The sequence below is a fragment of the Xenopus laevis genome, chromosome 3L, assembly GCF_017654675.1.
Source record: "Xenopus laevis strain J_2021 chromosome 3L, Xenopus_laevis_v10.1, whole genome shotgun sequence".
Classification (NCBI taxonomy): domain Eukaryota; kingdom Metazoa; phylum Chordata; class Amphibia; order Anura; family Pipidae; genus Xenopus; species Xenopus laevis.
The window spans coordinates 27655353-27673029 of record NC_054375.1 but is presented as its reverse complement, the minus strand read 5'-3'; the positions used below and the strand labels follow the sequence as shown (position 1 = coordinate 27673029).

At 39.4% G+C, this 17677-nt stretch overlaps 1 protein-coding gene across 3 annotated transcripts in view; it reads left to right on the top strand.

Annotated features, from left to right (window-relative positions):
• Nucleotides 1-17677, top strand: part of LOC108710830 (vascular endothelial growth factor receptor 3) — a 189567-nt gene that overhangs the window by 103337 nt on the left and 68553 nt on the right. The window lies entirely within an intron of this gene.

The window sequence follows — 17677 nt, the reverse complement described above, 5'->3', positions numbered from 1 at the left end:
CAATATCAGATTAATCCGATTCAGATTATTACGAATGAATATGGCGCAGACGGGATGAGGAATGCATCAACTAGCTGAAGCGGTTCTTGATCACCAAAATAATCAAACCTGCCCAATCGATATCTGGCTGATTTCTGGCCAGAGATCGATTGGGGAGACCTGTCGGAACACCCCATGCACGGGCAGATAAGATGCTGAATTGGTCTAAAGGACAGATATCGGCAGCTTTAATCTGCCTGTGTATGGCCACCTTTATTCTCTAGGTATATTCATTAAAATCTGGTTGTCACTCTTGCAAATCACAAAATGCAAGGCTGCTTACTTCATGTGAAATGCTCTTTGCCAGGGAATTTGGTTGGCATATAATTTTTCATGTGAGAATTTATTTCAGATGCATTTGGGAATCTCTAGAGTAGTGGTTTGTCAGACATTTTGAGCTAAAACTAGTTTCATATGTCTAAATATATTTATTAAATTCTAGTGCAAATTTATGTGAAATTTTAGTGCAGGCAAAGCTGTGAAATTTGTCACAACCCTGTATCAGGCAAAAATGCATGCCATCTTTACATATCACCCTTATAGTACAGAGCTGTCAACCCTCCTATTTTTTTCAGGTGTTACCCGATTTTTGCCTTCTCCCCCCCCAGTCTACCGTCATCCTATTTTTTTTCTGCAGATGCTCTTTAAAAATCCAACTGTGCATGCAAATAAGTATTCAGAATGTCTTTTGGAGAAAGTGCGCATGCACGGGTAGAGATTTGCACGTGCATGTGATGTCACTTCTGGGGGCGGGGCGCAGCAGCAACATTACTTCCGGGTTTTCTAGAGATATTAATTGGTGTTGACATTTTAGAGGAAAGGAAATCTGCCACCCTATTCGTAGCCTGCATTAACCAGTTGGAACCTTACAGCTCAACATGTCAGGTGAACCTGAAGGAGAAAATGTAATGTGGGATAGCAGCCTCAGACTCCTGGTGACGGCGATCAGAACTGAAGGAACAAAAAAAAAATTCTAAAAAGCATAGAAAAATAGTTTAGAATTTAAAATCAACTTTTCGAAAATGTCTTTTTTTTTGGGGGGGGGTTAGAATGAATCAGACCGGCTATTGAAATACAACCATTACTTGTCAATTTTTGGTTGGTGGGTCTCCCAGATTTTACATCATTAATATCTGTGTGTTGTACGTTTAATTTGCGGTGTGGAGCAGTTAAACCCAGTGTTGATCAGTCAAAATACACAAGTGCATGAGCATGGACATTGGTTCATCAGTTGATGCCACAGAGCACCTCAAATAATGAAAACCTCATAGTGCCCAAGGTTTATGTAGGATATCTACACTGAGGAAAAAAGTATGGCAGCTGTGATCAAAATCAAATCTGTGTAGATTGTCTTCTATGACTTTATTCTGTATATATATATATATATATATATATATATATATATATATATATATATATATATATATATATATATATATATATATAATACACAAAAGCCATGAATATCCTGTAAATTATATCCTTATAAACGGTGAGTTCTGATGTCAACAGTTATAAACGGTGAGTAGTGATGTCATTTCTGTCACATGACTCACTGAAACTTGTGTATTATAATAAATAAAGTACCCCCAATTGTAAAATATGAGGATATTAGAAGTTACCTCGGAGTTCGATGACCTGTATAAAAACACTCGGCCTTCGGCCTCGTGTTTTTATATGGTCATGAAACTCCTCGGTAACTTATAATATCCTTATATTTTACAAGAGGGGGTACTTTATTCACTATATATATATATAACAAACAAGGGAAAGTTGTGCTCACCACTATATTTTAAAACCATTAGGCGGGGGTGCAATGAGGCTGTGACCACAAAATATATATAGACAAATACAAGAGTCCTCTGCACTCAACCCATTATCAATATATTTAAGACAGCGACATTTGTGCATACTGCTACTGAAAAATGCCTTACCCTTTAAACAAAACAGGGATTGTTTGTCCATATATTGCAATATATTTAAGCTGGCCAACTACGTCAAAGTCATCCCATATCTGGCCAGTCCTATGCTCAATTTTATCTGATTCATTAAGAATTCTATTGCTTCATTATACATTTTACAAAGGGACTAAGTTTTACCTGCAACTTACTTGCTGCTTTCAAAGTAAAACTCCCAAACTTGGCTGCCCTTTTATTAGACACCAGTGGGATCACCTGACTATAGCTGGGAGGGGTGGGAGCTACAACATGGAGCTGGTCACTGCTCCTGTATAACTATAACAAACAATATTGATAATGGGTTGAGTGCAGAGGACTCTTGTATTTGTCTATATATATATATATATAACAAAATTCACAGTCTGTAGCACTCCCAAGTGTTAGTAAATGCCTAGGTGCTGGTTAAAACATAAACAGCAAAATGATCAAAAAAAACGCACAACCAGGGCTTTCATAAGTGTTGAAAAAACAAAAATGTACTTTATTTTTGACGTTTCGGCTCCTAACTTAAGCCGTCTTCAGGAGGTGAAAACTGCACACACAACACACATATTTAAATGTTAAAATGGCGCCAACCATGAAATGATGACGTCATCACACCACTGTGTTTTCATTGGTGATCGTGAACACAACGTGTATAGCCCCCTAGTGGGTGGGTTCTAAAAAATAGTGTTCTAGTGTCTATAATTAAGTCCAATTCAGGACTTATTAAAAAACCATATATTAAAATCTGTGAACAGTGACACTTGTATTGGCGTGCTGCTATCCGGTGTTGCTAAGTGAATTTATAAACATTTCTTCAACATAGCGCACACCTGGTGCGCTATTAATCTCATGTCCCCAGGAATAAACCAACAGCGCATATGTTTTACCTTATCGCCGCCTCTGTAGGACACATACCTCCGATCCAAGCAATAGTAAGCCCCTTATGCCCGTATCGTACAACCAAATCCAACAGCAGTCTGTGGGCTGAGCGAGCCCTTCATGACCCCTGAGCATCCAAGCGTCAGATTGGAGTACGTTCATCCATCAATCACCCTGTGGCTCGCAGTGGCACAGCTCCCCTCTGACTGATGGATTGGCGTGAGCACGGTGGTCCTTTGGACAACCTGTGCTACACGCTGCTCTTTTTGGTCACTATTTCAAGACCTTGGAGTGCGGTTTTATATTTTTTGGATTATTATACTATGCTATAACCTGCACCGAGGCAGTTGCTTGTTTTGTGAGTGCATCTCTCTCTCTCTCTCTCTCTCTCTCTCTCTCTCTCTCTCTCTCTCTCTCTCTCTCTCTCTCTCTCTCTCTCTCTCTCTCTCTCTCTCTCTCTCTCTCTCTCTCTCTCTCTCTCTCTCTCTCTCTCTCTCTCTCTCTCTCTCTCTCTCTCTCTCTCTCTCTCTCTCTCTCTCTCTCTCTCTCTCTCTCTCTCTCTCTCTCTCTCTCTCTCTCTCTCTCTCTCTCACACATGGCTGCAGCTATTCATGGCTGTTAGGGTAATTTGGACACAAGCCACCAGTTTGCTGAAATTGCAAACTGTAGAGCAAGTCAAGCCACACTACTCAAACGCATGTCTCATGCCCAATATTTATATATATATATATATATATATACACTCAGAAAACAATGGAAATGCCTAGGTGCTGGAACATATATCAATAGAGCAAAGAAATCCGCACTCATAGGTCTTTTCTTTTCTCTCTCTCTCTCTGAATGTAGGAAAGAAGTGAATATTATATTTTCAACTATTAATACTGAATTTGAATTTTCCAGATAGAAAGTGAATGTTTCTGCTACTCTAGTATTCTCTGCACATGCTGAGAGGGCCTCAGCCTTCCGTGACTGCCCAACCCAGTAAAAGTCTATTTAGTTGCTTTTTCCTGTTGGACTCACCCCATGTGCAGGAACAGGACGCACCTGCAGGAATCATCCGAGCGGAACCAACTTTCACATTCTCAACCCCTTATCCTCTCCCTTTTATTTCCCTTAACCCTAAAAATATATATCCATCAATTTCTAAAGCAAGAGTTAATGACGGTTGTTACGAGATTTGAATTTTTCATGAATTTTGTGGTGTTGCCATCAACAGATAACTTATATAACAAAAAATTGTAGTAGTTATACCCAAATTGTAGGGCCATCCTCCTCTGGGGGCGCAAAGCAGTGGACGGGAGGCAGACTAAACAGGGATCTGGGGAAAATGTTTATTTGCTCTTATGGAACTATAGTACAGTGACTGTAATAAATAACACTGATCAAACATCTGTTAAGGTGACCATAGATTTTACAAATACGATCTTTCCTGAAAAAGATCTTTCCAGGAAAGATCATTAGTTTCAATACACACGTGTAGAACTGAATCGTCAGATATACCGGTAGAAACAACAGAATTCTACCTGTATCTGATGATTCAGCACTAACAAAGGGCGATGTTCTACTGCCTTCAAAGGCGCCCGATCGACGAGCCGACCGATATCTGAGTCTTCTGCCTATATCAGTCGGTTCGTCTCCCACCATACACGCACTGAATAATCGAAATATGTTTTGTACAATATTATCGGTGCGTCTATGGCCACCTTAACTGTGTTCTAATTTTAGGTAGGGCCTGCCAAAATTTTTGAAAATAAGAAGGTGGCTTCTTTCTAGAAAATACAATTCATTTTCAGCTGAATGAATACTACCTGCTGTATATGATACCTGCCAAAATGCCTGGCAATGTTTGCTGTATTTGGTCTAAATTTTTTTTTTACACATGCTTAGTAAATTTGCTTTGCCTATAAAGGAAAGATGCTGCACTTGCTATCTTTCGGTATATACTGTATACACGATGTGATATTGTGCTCTTAAAGCATTTGGAGGTTTAGTAGTGATTAAAACCTCCAAAATCTTAAGCAAAAATATGTTTTTGTTAAATTTAAGACTCCTGTTTGTTATAAATTCATGTAAAGGCTGCGTAACTTGCTGGCGCTATATAAAGAAATGTATATGATATTACTTCAATACAGGCATGGGATCCGTTATCCGGAAACCTATTATCCTGAAAGTTCTGAATTACGGAAAGGCCGTCTCCCATAGACTCCATTATAATTAAATTATCCAAATTTTTTAATATTTTTTCCTGTTTCTCTGTAATAATAAATATAAAACTAAGATTAAGGGGCCGATTCATCAAGGGTCGAATATCGAGGGTTAATTAACCCTCGATATTCGACTAGGAACTAAAATCCTTCGACTTCGAATATCGAAGTCGAAGGATTTAGCGCAAATGCTGCGATCGAACGATCGAAGGATTATTCCTTCGATCGACCGATTAAATCCTTTGAATCGAACGATTCGAAGGATTTTAATCCAACGATCGAAGGAATATCCTTCGATCAAAAAAACTTAGGCAAGCCTATGGGGACCTTCCCCATAGGCTAACATTGACTTCGGTAGCTTTTAGCTGCCAAAGTAGGGGGTCGAAGTTTTTTTTAAAGAGGCAGTACTTCGACTATCGAATGGTCGAATAGTCGAACGATTTTTAGTTCGAATCCTTCGATTCGTAGTCGTAGTCGAAGGTCGAAGTAGCCCATTCGATGGTCGAAGTAGCCCAAAAAACACTTCGAAATTCAAAGTTTTTTTACTTCGAATCCTTCACTCGAGCTTGATGAATCGGCCCCTTAATCTTATTGGAAGCAAAACCAGCCTATTTGAGTTTGTTTAACGTTTACATGATTTTCTAGTAGACTTAACGTATGAAGATCCAAATTACGGAAAGATTAGTTACCCGGAAAACCCCAGGTCCCGAGCATTCTGGATAACAGGTCCCATACCTGTACTAAATACTTCAGTGTCTATTTTTGAGTGATGATTCCTACAAATCTGCCCTTAATATGGTATTCCTAAGCCTGCAATGGACGCATCTAGCCCAACAGATGAGCTATTTAATGTATAGGATAATGATGATGGGCTTATTATTAATGTATAAGTAGGCTCAAAGGTACACAGTGTATATTTTGATGAAGGGTAAAAAACAGAGTTAAGCACATTCATGAAATATTACATGCAGCTATGGGAATTAAAGAATCAAAATACACAGTAAAGCCCCACTCAGCCAGATAAATGTGAGCATTGTTCCCTGTGTATATTTTATCTCAGATCGTGTTAATGATTTTTCATCTCGACTTACTAAATGGCCCCTGAAGGGGGTCACCATCAGGCGGCAGTCCGGGGAGCTTTCATGGTATGACGAGGGCAAATAAAATGGGGTTAAAGTGAATAAGCTAATTTGACAAGTTCTTGATCATGTTCAGAATTTTCTTTGCAGATTTTATCAGTTTTCCTCTGGTACCTTTGCTCGTTCTGCTAATGTTTCAACAATTTTATGGAAACCTTTACAAAGAAAACAATCTGTCATGTTTCTAGGTTTCACTTGCTGAATTGCGGCTTTGCTTGAGACAATGTGTTTGTGAACTGGGCCACAGCTGACAGACTGCATTAGCCTGATAACTAAACGTGCCTAAAATCTATAAGAATATTGGCTCTGGTAAATATCCTTAATATGCTGCTTGTTCTAATGGCAATGGTAGCGGTGCAGTGGTTAGCTTTGCTTAGGTCCTAAATTGATTCTAGCCAGGGCATTAGCTGGAAGGAGCTTGCATGTTCTGTTTTTTTAGGTTTCATCCACATACTCTGGTTTCCTCCTACACTCCAAAAATCCAAATATATGTGTATGTATTAAATACAAGTTCCTCACCAATCTGTTTCTCTTGATAGAGAGTATAGATATACCATTCTCAGATATAAACCAATTTCGAGGACAAGGAAATGTTAGGCACACACAAGCACATTGTATAGGCTTGGGATTTTGTCAAGAGTCATATAGTAAGAATATCTCATTTTAATTAATGCAGCATTTACAACCACCCTATTAATTATAAAAAGGATTTCTCAGAGCTGCTTCTATTAAATTTATAATATTTGAATTTGGGGTATGTGGTAAATGATAACGGTGGTTAAAAAAAAAAATGGTGTTGTTTCACCAAAATTATTATTATTTAAAGGGGTGTCTTACCTTTAACCTAACTTTTAGTATGCTATAGAATAACTTAAAGGAAAACTATACCCCCCAAACAATGTAGGTCTCTATTAAAAGATACCGAGTAAAACAGCTCATGTGTAAAACCCTGCTTTATGTAAATGAACCATTATCATAATAATATACTTTTTTAGTAGTATGTGCCATTGGGTAATCATAAATAGAAAATTGTCATTTTAAAAAATAAGGGCCGCCCCCTGAGATCGTAAGATTCACTGTGTACACATACAAACCACATGTAAGGTCACATGAGCCAATTAACAGACAGAGTTCTGCCTTTTGCTTCCTCACTTCTTCCTGTTACAGTTAGGGGCCGATTCATCAATAGTCGAATATCGAGGGTTAATTAACCCTCGATATTCGACTGGGAACTAAAATCGTTCGACTTCGAATATCGAAGTCGAACGATTTTGCGCAAATCCTGCGATCGATCGATCGAAGGATTTTTCGTTCGATCGAACGATTAAATCCTTCGAATCGTTCGATTCGAAGGATTTGAATCCAACGATCGAAGGAAAATCCTTCGATCAAAAAATCACAGGCAAGCCTATGGGGACCTTCCCCATAGGCTAACATTGACTTCGGTAGGTTTTATCTACCGAAGTAGGTGGTCGAAGTATTTTTTAAAGAGACAGTACTTCGATTATCGAATGGTCGAATAGTCGAACGATTTTTACTTCGAATCGTTCGAATCGTTCGAATTCGAACGAATTTAACCAATTCGATGGTCGAAGTACCCAAAAAATACTTCGAAATTCGAAGTTTTTTACATTCGAATTCTTCACTCGAATTTTGTAAATCTGCCCCTTAGTGTTGTAGTATTTCTGGTCAGGTGATCTCTGAGGCAGCACAGATAGAGTCACGAAATGGTGGTTCAAGGCAAGAGATGTAAAAGGGCAATATTTATGTAAATATATATTCCAGTTTGGTAAGATTCTTTAATATGTCATTCAATTTGATATAAACTATCTGTTGCTTAAGTATTCATTTTGGCGGTATAGTTTTCCTTTAAGGCCCCCATAAAGGTAAAAGCTGCCGACAGACTGAGTCGGCATCTTATTGGCCCGGGTGTGGGGGGTGATCCGAGATTAAAAAATCCTGTCGGATTGTGGCCGCAACTGTGCGTCTATGCGGTCCCACGCCGTATCAGATCCATTATGATCCATTCGTTAGGCACTAGGGCCCACGATCGGATCAGCCCGATATCGCCCATTTCAATGTGGGCAAATCGGGGAGAGATCCGCTCGCTTGGCGACATCGCCAAATGGGGGTCACTGACCCCATCTAAAAAATAAATGCTCTATAAGGCTAAAAATGTATTGTTATTGATACTTTTTATTACTCATCTTTCTATTCAGGCCCTCCCCTATCCATATTTCAGTCTCTTATTTAAATTTGTGCATGGTTGCTAGTAATTTGGACCATAGCAACCAGACTGCTGAAATTACAAACTGGAGAGCTGCTGAATAAAAAGCTAAATAACTCAAGAACCACAAAAAAAAAAAAATCAAAACCAATTGCAAATTGTCTCAGGATGTCACTGTACATCATACTAAAAGTTATTTAAAAGATGAACAAACCCCTTAAGAGAACATTACCATTTTTACAGAAATAACAAACTAATATAAGTGAATCATCAAGTTGTGTCAGTCTCTTTCTGCATTTCGTAAATTGGTATTTAGAAGGATTACACACAAGTATGGGACCTGTTATTCAGAATGCTTGGGACCTGGGGTTTTCTGGATAAGGGATCATTCTGTAATTTGGATCTCCGTACCTTGCCTCCTAGAAAATAATTTAAACATTAAATAAACCCAATTGGCTGGTTTTGCTTCCAATAAGGATTAATTATATTTAGTTTGGATCAAGTACAAGGTACTGTTTTATTACTACAGAGGAAAAGGAAATCCTTTTTAAAAATCTGGATTAATTTGGATAAAATGGAGTCTATGAGCGATGGCCTCCCCATAATTTGGAGCTTTCTGGATAACGGGTTTCCGGATAACAGATCCTATACCTGTACTAAGATCAAAAAGCTGTATTAACATTATAAAAGATCAGCAGTGTATTTTCCCTTTATTTTTCAGTGTCCTTTTCTCTGTTAATCTTATTAGATATCCTTAACAGCTGCTTGAGTTAGGTTACCTTTAATAACCCCAACTCAACCCTTTATACTCTCATACTTTCGCCTCTGAACAGAGGAAATGCATATTGGCATTCTAAAAAATATTGTTTAAAAAAATGTTATTTCACTGGAGAGGGATTTCACAAAAAATTCTTTCATTTAACTTTTATATCCACAGGGCACATTTTTTCCCTTGCCCTCCAAGGTCACCAATTACAGATATTAGTTAATATTTTTTCTGGGATATTGTGGCCTGGGTTCTTGCACGCAAGTAGTTTCAAAGTCTTTTTTTTACATAGAATGTTATTTCTCTTGCAGTTATATATCTTACACAGAATTAGTTATATGCACACAAGCATTCAAAGGAAGAGGATTAAAATCACTGTCATTAGAAAGGTCTCCGATCAGGGGTGCTTCGCCAATGAGGCGAGTTGAGGCTGTCGCCTCAGGCAGCAGCGCCCCACTAGGTACCAGGGGCAGCAAAAATGCTGCTCCTGGTACTTTAAGAGCGAATTTCTGGGGTGGGGGGGCAGCAGCAACTGCTGCTGCCTCAGGCGGCGGAGGGGCCAGGATCGCCCCTGTCTCCGATTACAATTATATTTTATATGTAAACAGGCATGATAATAAAAGATATACTGGGCAATGTAATAAAAGTGGCTAATGGAAAACTATTCGCAATGCGAAAAGTTATGCCTTTACGAGAACAAATTTAGCTTTGCTATAATTTAAGGGTAGGACTTGACGAGCGATTTTGTCGTGATCCGACGCGCTGTGACAAAACGCATGTGAATTGTAGCATGCGACAAAAATAAGGCAAGAGATAGAATTGTCGCATGGTGTCGCAGCGTTGATCCGACCCAATCTGACTGTTGGATGCAGACGCTGCGTGCTTTATGATTTTGAGCGCTCATGACTTTAGGAAATTGCCATACTAATCATAGGACTGTGATTCTGCCCTGGCAACCAAATGCCCAAAATCGCTACCCATGCCAACAGGATCTGACGTGCTGCGCCAAAACGCAGGCGTCAAATCTACGGAAAATAAGGTAAGAAATACAAATGTCGGATCTTGTCACAGCGTCTGCATCCGACAGTCGTGTCGTCTGAGATGAATGCTGCATCAAGATGCGTTCTGCGCCTGCGTTTTGGCGCAGCGCATCGGATATGCCAGAAAATGCACCAAAGTCGTCCATGTAGTTCTACCCTGAAATCACACCCCATTCCACCTATGTTCAATCTGGCCAATTTCCTAACATGAAAGCACAATTTCATCTGAAATCATCCACTTCCAGGAGCAGCCCTGTTATTCTACCCTATTAGTCAATGTATTATTAAATATACTTAATATGGCAAGGAACAGGAATCATTTATTTTCACAATTGTATTAATTATTCTAAATTAGTTCACTAATAATGTGATTATAAGGGCTCTTACTCATGAGCGTTTTTACCTGCGCTCCCCTGCGTTCCGTTTTTCGGAGTTCAGCCGCAGGGGAGCGCAGGAATAGACGCATTTCATTATTTCAAATGGGGCTGTACTCACACAGGCGCGTGTAGGCGCCGAACGCAGGAAAAATGCCCCATTTGAAATAATGAAATGCGTCTATTCCTTCGCTCCCCTGCGGCTGAACGCCGAAAAACGGAACGCAGGGGAGCGCAGGTAAAAATGAGTAAGAGCCTTAAGTCTCATTCTTCCCCAGTGCAATCACTCATTTTCACTGCTAATGGATTTACATCTCTCTCACTGTAGCATTTTTAACTTTTTTTTACATAGCACCACTCTCCCGGAGGCAATAAAAATTGTGAAACTCATGTATCTGTGCAGAGTAGCGCAGCGGAGCTCGAGGACACCTTCTTCAGATCCTCTTCCTCCCCTTCGTCCATCGGAGTTTCCGGCCCATGCTCCATATATCTCCTTGTCTGTGTTCCCTATGGAAGATGGCGTCCTTCAGCTCCACTGCGCTACTCTGCACAGATATGTGAGTTTCACAATTAGGGGCTCATTTTCCACTTATGCACTATGCAAGGCAGAAGCAGGGAGGGGGCACTATGAAGGTTAGTGGAAGGGGCTTTTTGCATTCGGGGGGTTTAGTTCTACTTTATGAACCCAAAAACTCAAATTGATCGAGTTTTCAGCAAATAAAACTCGAATTAATCGAGTTTTAAAGTGAAACCCTACAAAAAAACCTCAAAACATCATGAAGGCTATTAACATTTTCAAATGGTTCAAGGGATCTCTGCCTTGACTTCTACATGACTTCGATAGGTTTTAGATGGTGTTTTTTCCATTTAAAGCTATTTCCAGGGTTGGGGTATATTAAATCCTGAAAAAAGTGAGGGTTTATCTAAAATTATTCTAGTTTTTTTTTTTACCCTAAAAGTCGAGTTTTGACTGAAAAATACCTTCGAAAACGCAATTTTTTTGTGGAAAAAAACAACTCGACCTTTGATAAATAACCCCCTTAATGTAGAGAAGTCACTGATGTTATTGATATAGCACCATTATGTAAACAGCCGTATCTGTTTATACAGTGAATAAACAGATACCATTTCCCAGATTACTAGGTCCCACTATTCCCAGATCTTAATTATTAATAGATGGGGGGGCCCATTTATAAAAGGTCGAATCTCGAATTCATGTGAATTTTTTTGAACTCTAATAAATTCGAATATACTCAATGGGTATTTAAGAAAAAAAATCGAACGTCTAAAATTCGAATGACTATTACCGACCCAGAAACTCGGATCAAATTTGACAAAACTCGAATCGAGTTTTTTTTTAAAAAGAAACTCGAATGTCAGGAAGGCTATTAATATCTTCAAATGGGTCAGTGGACCTCTGCCATTGACTCCTACATGAACTTGGCAGGTCTTAGGTGGTCAATAGTCGAATTGGAATTGTTCCCAGGGCAGTAACTTAACTAGAGGGGGGCAGGCCCTTGCACAGGACGCACAGCCGGGCCCCCCGGCCCCCTCCGTACACCTGGAACAGCCCGGGAATCAGCCCAGAACTGCCCGGAATTCATGCCACGCGAGCTGCCGGGGGGCCCTGAGGGGGTGCGGGCCCTGGCCCAATTGCACCCCCTGCTCCCCCGGTATTTACGCCACTGTCCCAGGGTCCAGGTATGATAAATCTCGAATTTAAATTCGAGTTTGGATTATTCCCAACTTGAATTTGGGAGTTTTGACCAATAATCCAACTTGAAAATTTGAATTCAAATTTCCAATTCAAACCTTAGTAAATCTGCCCCTTAGGGTTCAGGTAGTACAGCAGCAAGTGAAAGGAACCAGTGTTAAGAGTGCACCTGATGCTCAGAAGTAGTTATTGGCAAAGGGTACTAGTGCAAATAAAGTGCAAATAGGTACAATTTGTATATGACATTTGTATGGTTGCACTCCATTTTTACACCTAGAATTTGCCTGTAAATAGTCCTTAGGGATGTCGTGGACTGTTCGCCCGCAAACTAATTTGCGCGAACATCGACCGTTCGCGTCCGCCGAATGTTCGCGAACGTCGCGCGACGTTCGCCAATTTGGGTTTGCCTTAGCTGGCGCTTATTTTTGTCCTCTCACCCCAGACCAGCAGATACATGGCAGCCAATCAGGAAGCTCTCCCTCCTGGACCACCCCCACACCCCCTGGACCACTCCCCTTCCATATATAAACTGAAGCCCTGCAGCGTTTTTTCATTCTGCCTGTGTGTGCTTCGAAGAGCTAGTGTAGGGAGAGAGCTGTTAGTGATTTGAGGGACAGTTGATAGTAACTTTGCTGGCTAGTAATCTACTTGATACTGCTCTGTATTGTAGGGACAGAACTCTGCAGGGATTTGAGGGACATTTTAGGTTAGGTAGCTTTGCTGACTAGTAATCTACCTTCTACTGCAGTGCTCTGTATGTAGCTGCTGTGGGCACTGCTTCTGATCTCATCTGCTGACTGCTGTAATAACCCAATAGTCCTTGTAAGGACTGCTTTTATTTTCTTTTTTGTTTTTTTACTTTGCTACTATAAGAGCCCAGTGCTATTAGTCGAACTGTGTTGGGGAGTGGGACTGGTGTGCTGCTCCTCCTAGTAGTTCACCACTACCAGCACCAACCAGAGTCAAAATTGTTACAAAGTATCTTATTTGCACCTGTTAGCTGTTCTGAGCTCTCTGCCAAAAGCTAATTAAGTTAGAAACTGGTTTTTTTCTGGCTGTTCAGTGCAGAGAAAAGAGGGACTGGTGTGCTGCTCCTCCTAGTAGTTCACCACTACCAGCACCAACCAGAGTCAAAATTGTTACAAAGTATCTTATTTGCACCTGTTAGCTGTTCTGAGCTCTCTGCCAAAAGCTAATTAAGTTAGAAACTGTTTTTTTTCTGGCTGTTCAGTTCAGAGAAAAGAGGGACTGGTGTGCTGCTCCTCCTAGTAGTTCACCACTACCAGCACCAACCAGAGTCAAAATTGTTACAAAGTATCTTATTTGCACCTGTTAGCTGTTCTGAGCTCTCTGCCAAAAGCTAATTAAGTTAGAAACTGTTAGTTCAGAGAAAAGAGGGACTTTCCAGTACAAAAGAGGGACAGGGGGTTGAGTGGTCAAAAGAGGGACAGTTGGGAGGTATGCAAGTGCCACCTAGCTGTGTGAGCTTTTTCACATTCTGTCTAAATAACAATAATAATTCCGTGTCCGTAAACATCACCTGAGTGATGTTTTTACAGCAGCAATAATATATTCCGTACCCACTACTGTATACGTTGCCCTTGCAGGCATTGTTTGCCCAGTCTTTAACCAAGTGCCACCTAGCTGTGTGAGCTTTTTCACATTCCATGTCCAGAAACATCACCTGAGTGACGTAGTGTGATTTCTGCCCTTTACAGCACAAAACGCAGCGCTGTGTCAACAATGTATTTTTCAGATACATTTTTGCCCTTGATCCCCCTCTGGCATGCCACTGTCCAGGTTGTTGCACCCTTTAAACAACTTTAAAATCATTTTTCTGGCCAGAAATGTCTTTTCTACCTTTTAAAATTCGCCTTCCCATTGAAGTCTATGGGGTTCGCGACGTTCGCGAACCGTTCGCATTTTTGGACGCATGTTCGCGAATATGTTCGCGAACATTTTTTCCGGCGTTCGCTACATCCCTAATAGTCCTAAAACAGATAGTGGGTCCAAGCAAGTACTGAATTATATACAGATATGCAAAATCTTCTACTCACTCCACAATCTGTTTTTATGCCTTGTCATAACTTGTAAGCGCTGAACGTTTTCTTTTTACTTGAGAAACATTGTTACTGGCACATTGCATATTTTCAACACAGACTGTAAAAAAGAGCTGGATGGCAGAAAAGCATGGAGTTCCTTATCTAAGAATAAAATGTACAGTTATACACTATACTGTACACAGCACTTTGCCAGGGCAGTAACATTATTTTGCTCTTTGGGACTTTAACGGCATATCTGTATATGAATAACAAAAGTTTTAACTGAATATTACGCATTACTGTTTGTTTAATTCGAACCAGATTTCATTATACTGAATGCACAACTTGATGGATCGAGTGTCAAGAAAATCTCACAAAATCCAGTGCTGGAGCTGATTTATCAAGCAGGAATTTCTTAAATACATTTCAGTAAATGAGCCATATAAAATAACATGGGATTTGGATGAATATTTTTCCCCGCCTGATAAGCAGGCCAGAATTTCAATTAGAAGTGCACTAAGCACTGCCTTCTCTACTACCACAGCCACAAGCAGATAGACGAATAGTCTATATACTTTGTTTTAATCCCCAGTTGATTTATATATTTAGATAGATAGATAGATAGATAGATAGATTGATTAATATGTGAACATAAGAGGGTTAAACCCATATAAATTGCTGTTGACTTTTTTGCAGATTTGAATGCAAAAACCCACATTTAAAATAACATGTAACCTTGTATTTTCTGTAAGTATTGCTCAAAGTACTTTGTATCACATAGTTACTATATCTTTTTATCCTGTGTTCAAAAAACACACAAATCTTATGCCCAGGTGTATGAGTCCCATTTCTTATAGTAAGCATGTTCTGCCATGGAATCTATAGCAGCAGGAAGAAGGCTAGAAATGATGTACATTATGGGGCAGATTTATCAAAGGTCGAGGTGAATTTTAGAATTGAAAAAAATCGAAGTTCAAGCTATTTTTGTGTACTTCGACTAGGGAATATTCCATATTTGATTCAAATTTGCAAAAAAAAAAAAAACGAAAATTAGAATATCGGTATTTATCATGTACTGTCTCTTTACATGATTGAATTTGATCGAATGTGCTATTCCTTTGATTCAAACGATTAGAATTCGGCTGAATACGGACCTATTCGATCGAAAACGGACTTATTTGACCAAAAGAACCTTCGATTTAATTTCAGTTGGTCTTTTTGAATTTGAATTTAAAAGTTTTTTCAATTCGAAATTCGATTCTTGATTATTATGCCCCTATGTGTTGGGATTCCTTACCAGCCCAAGGTAACCACAGCCCTTAAGCAGTAAAGATTTGTGTCTCCAAAGATGCCCCAGTAGCTCCCATGTGCTTTTCTGCTGATTCACTGCACATGCTCTGTGCTACTGTCAGTTATTGAGCTTAGGGACCGACTCACATTATAAACTACTCATAGAATATAAATGTCACAATATAAGACTGATTAGTAATTAATACAGTAATACAATTACTAAATGGCAGTTCAGAAACCTGCGCAACTAGCATCAGAATTTAATAATCAGCACTGTAGCATCAGCTTATTTTACAGACCAACCTCATTTTCTACTTGATAATTAGTGACGACCCCAAAGCTTAGCTTCTCAACAGCTTCTCAGAGCCCACTGAGCATGTGAGTGTCACAGACACTTTCCAAGATGGTGACCCCCTGTGACAAGTTTGAAGTCCTGGATCATTGCTGCTATTGACAAGCTGAAAGTTTAGGCTGGTGCAATAAGTTCAGTATATGAAATATGGTATTTTTAGGGTCTAGTTCTCCTTTAAATGCCTGGGTTTTTAAAACTATGGACTAAATTAAATTTCCTCTAATCTGAATTCAGTTTGTCCAAATATGTAAGAAAATGTGAGGCTCCTGTGTGGCTTTATTTTATGCTTTTTGTGTAGTAACCGTTTTATTCCTGGCATTTTCTGTCAGTATTTTTTTTCCCAGAAAGGTAAATTGATCGATATGCATTAAAAAAAAACCTAATTAATCTTCATTAACTTTACAAATTTTACTGCTTGCCAAACTGCATGTAATGTGAGCCAGTAATTACAGCTAAAATGTAAAATAACACTCGTTGCAGTCAAATTCTGCCCATGCCAGTTCCATTTACACATACTTGGCTGTGCCAATAATAAGTCATGGACATACACTTACAAAAAAAAACTATTAAGGAAAGGTCGCTTTCCAGATATAAGGAATGGATATTCTGGCCAATGACCTATTTTTTAGGTCTTCATTTACCTGACATGATTACTTTATGATGTTCTTTCAGCAGGCCCTTTCACAAATAAACCAGAGTTAATTAAATATACTGTGGCATGTGACCACTTTTAGAGGCACATTTATCAAGGGTCGAATTTCAAATTCATGAGAGTTTTTCCCATAAACTCCCCATGAACTTGAAATTTGACCGATCTAAATGTATTAATAAAAGTGAATTTTTAAAACTCGGATGGATAGAATTGACCTGAAAACTCGAAAAAAACCTTGAATGTCAGGAAGGATGCAAACAACACAAAATTGATCCCTGGACCTCTCCCATTGACTTTAACAGCAATTCAGCAGGTTTTAGGCGGTGAATAGTTGAATACCAGAGTATGATAAATCTAGAAAATCAAATTAACATTTTTTAAAAAACTTTAATCAAATTTGAATAACTCCCTAGTCGAATTTGACAGTTTTGACCTATAAAAAAAATGCGAAAATTCGAATTTTCAATTCGGACCCTTGATAACTCTGCTCCTGATGTTTTTGATCCTTTGATCTAAAATGAAACAAGGTTGACTACAATGTGACTATATTGTGTAATATATGGAACAATGGATCCCTACCATAAAATATAAGGATATTCTAAGTCACGGAGATGTTCCATGACCATACAAAATGGTTGTCAGAAAGTGTTGATGTTACTCCATAGTCCATAGAATATCTTCTTTTTGTACCGCAGTCTTTCTGTCCTCTGGATCACAACATTTCCTCTGGTTATCAGAATCCTGATATCATTGCCTGTGGGATATTCCATAGTACTAGCATATAAAGAAACACAGGGTCATACTGGGCTGGCGGGACACTGGTGAAAAATAACGGTGGGCGCCACAGGCACAGACCTGCTCCCCTGATTGGCTGCCTCTTTAAAAAAAAAATCGTATGCTACGGCAGAGTTTGCGCATGTGCACAGGGGGGCAGGAGTTTAGAAGTTGGGAGGGGAGTTTAGCTCTATTATTCTATAAACTGTTGTGAAGTCCGTTCAGTCCCTATATCAATCATG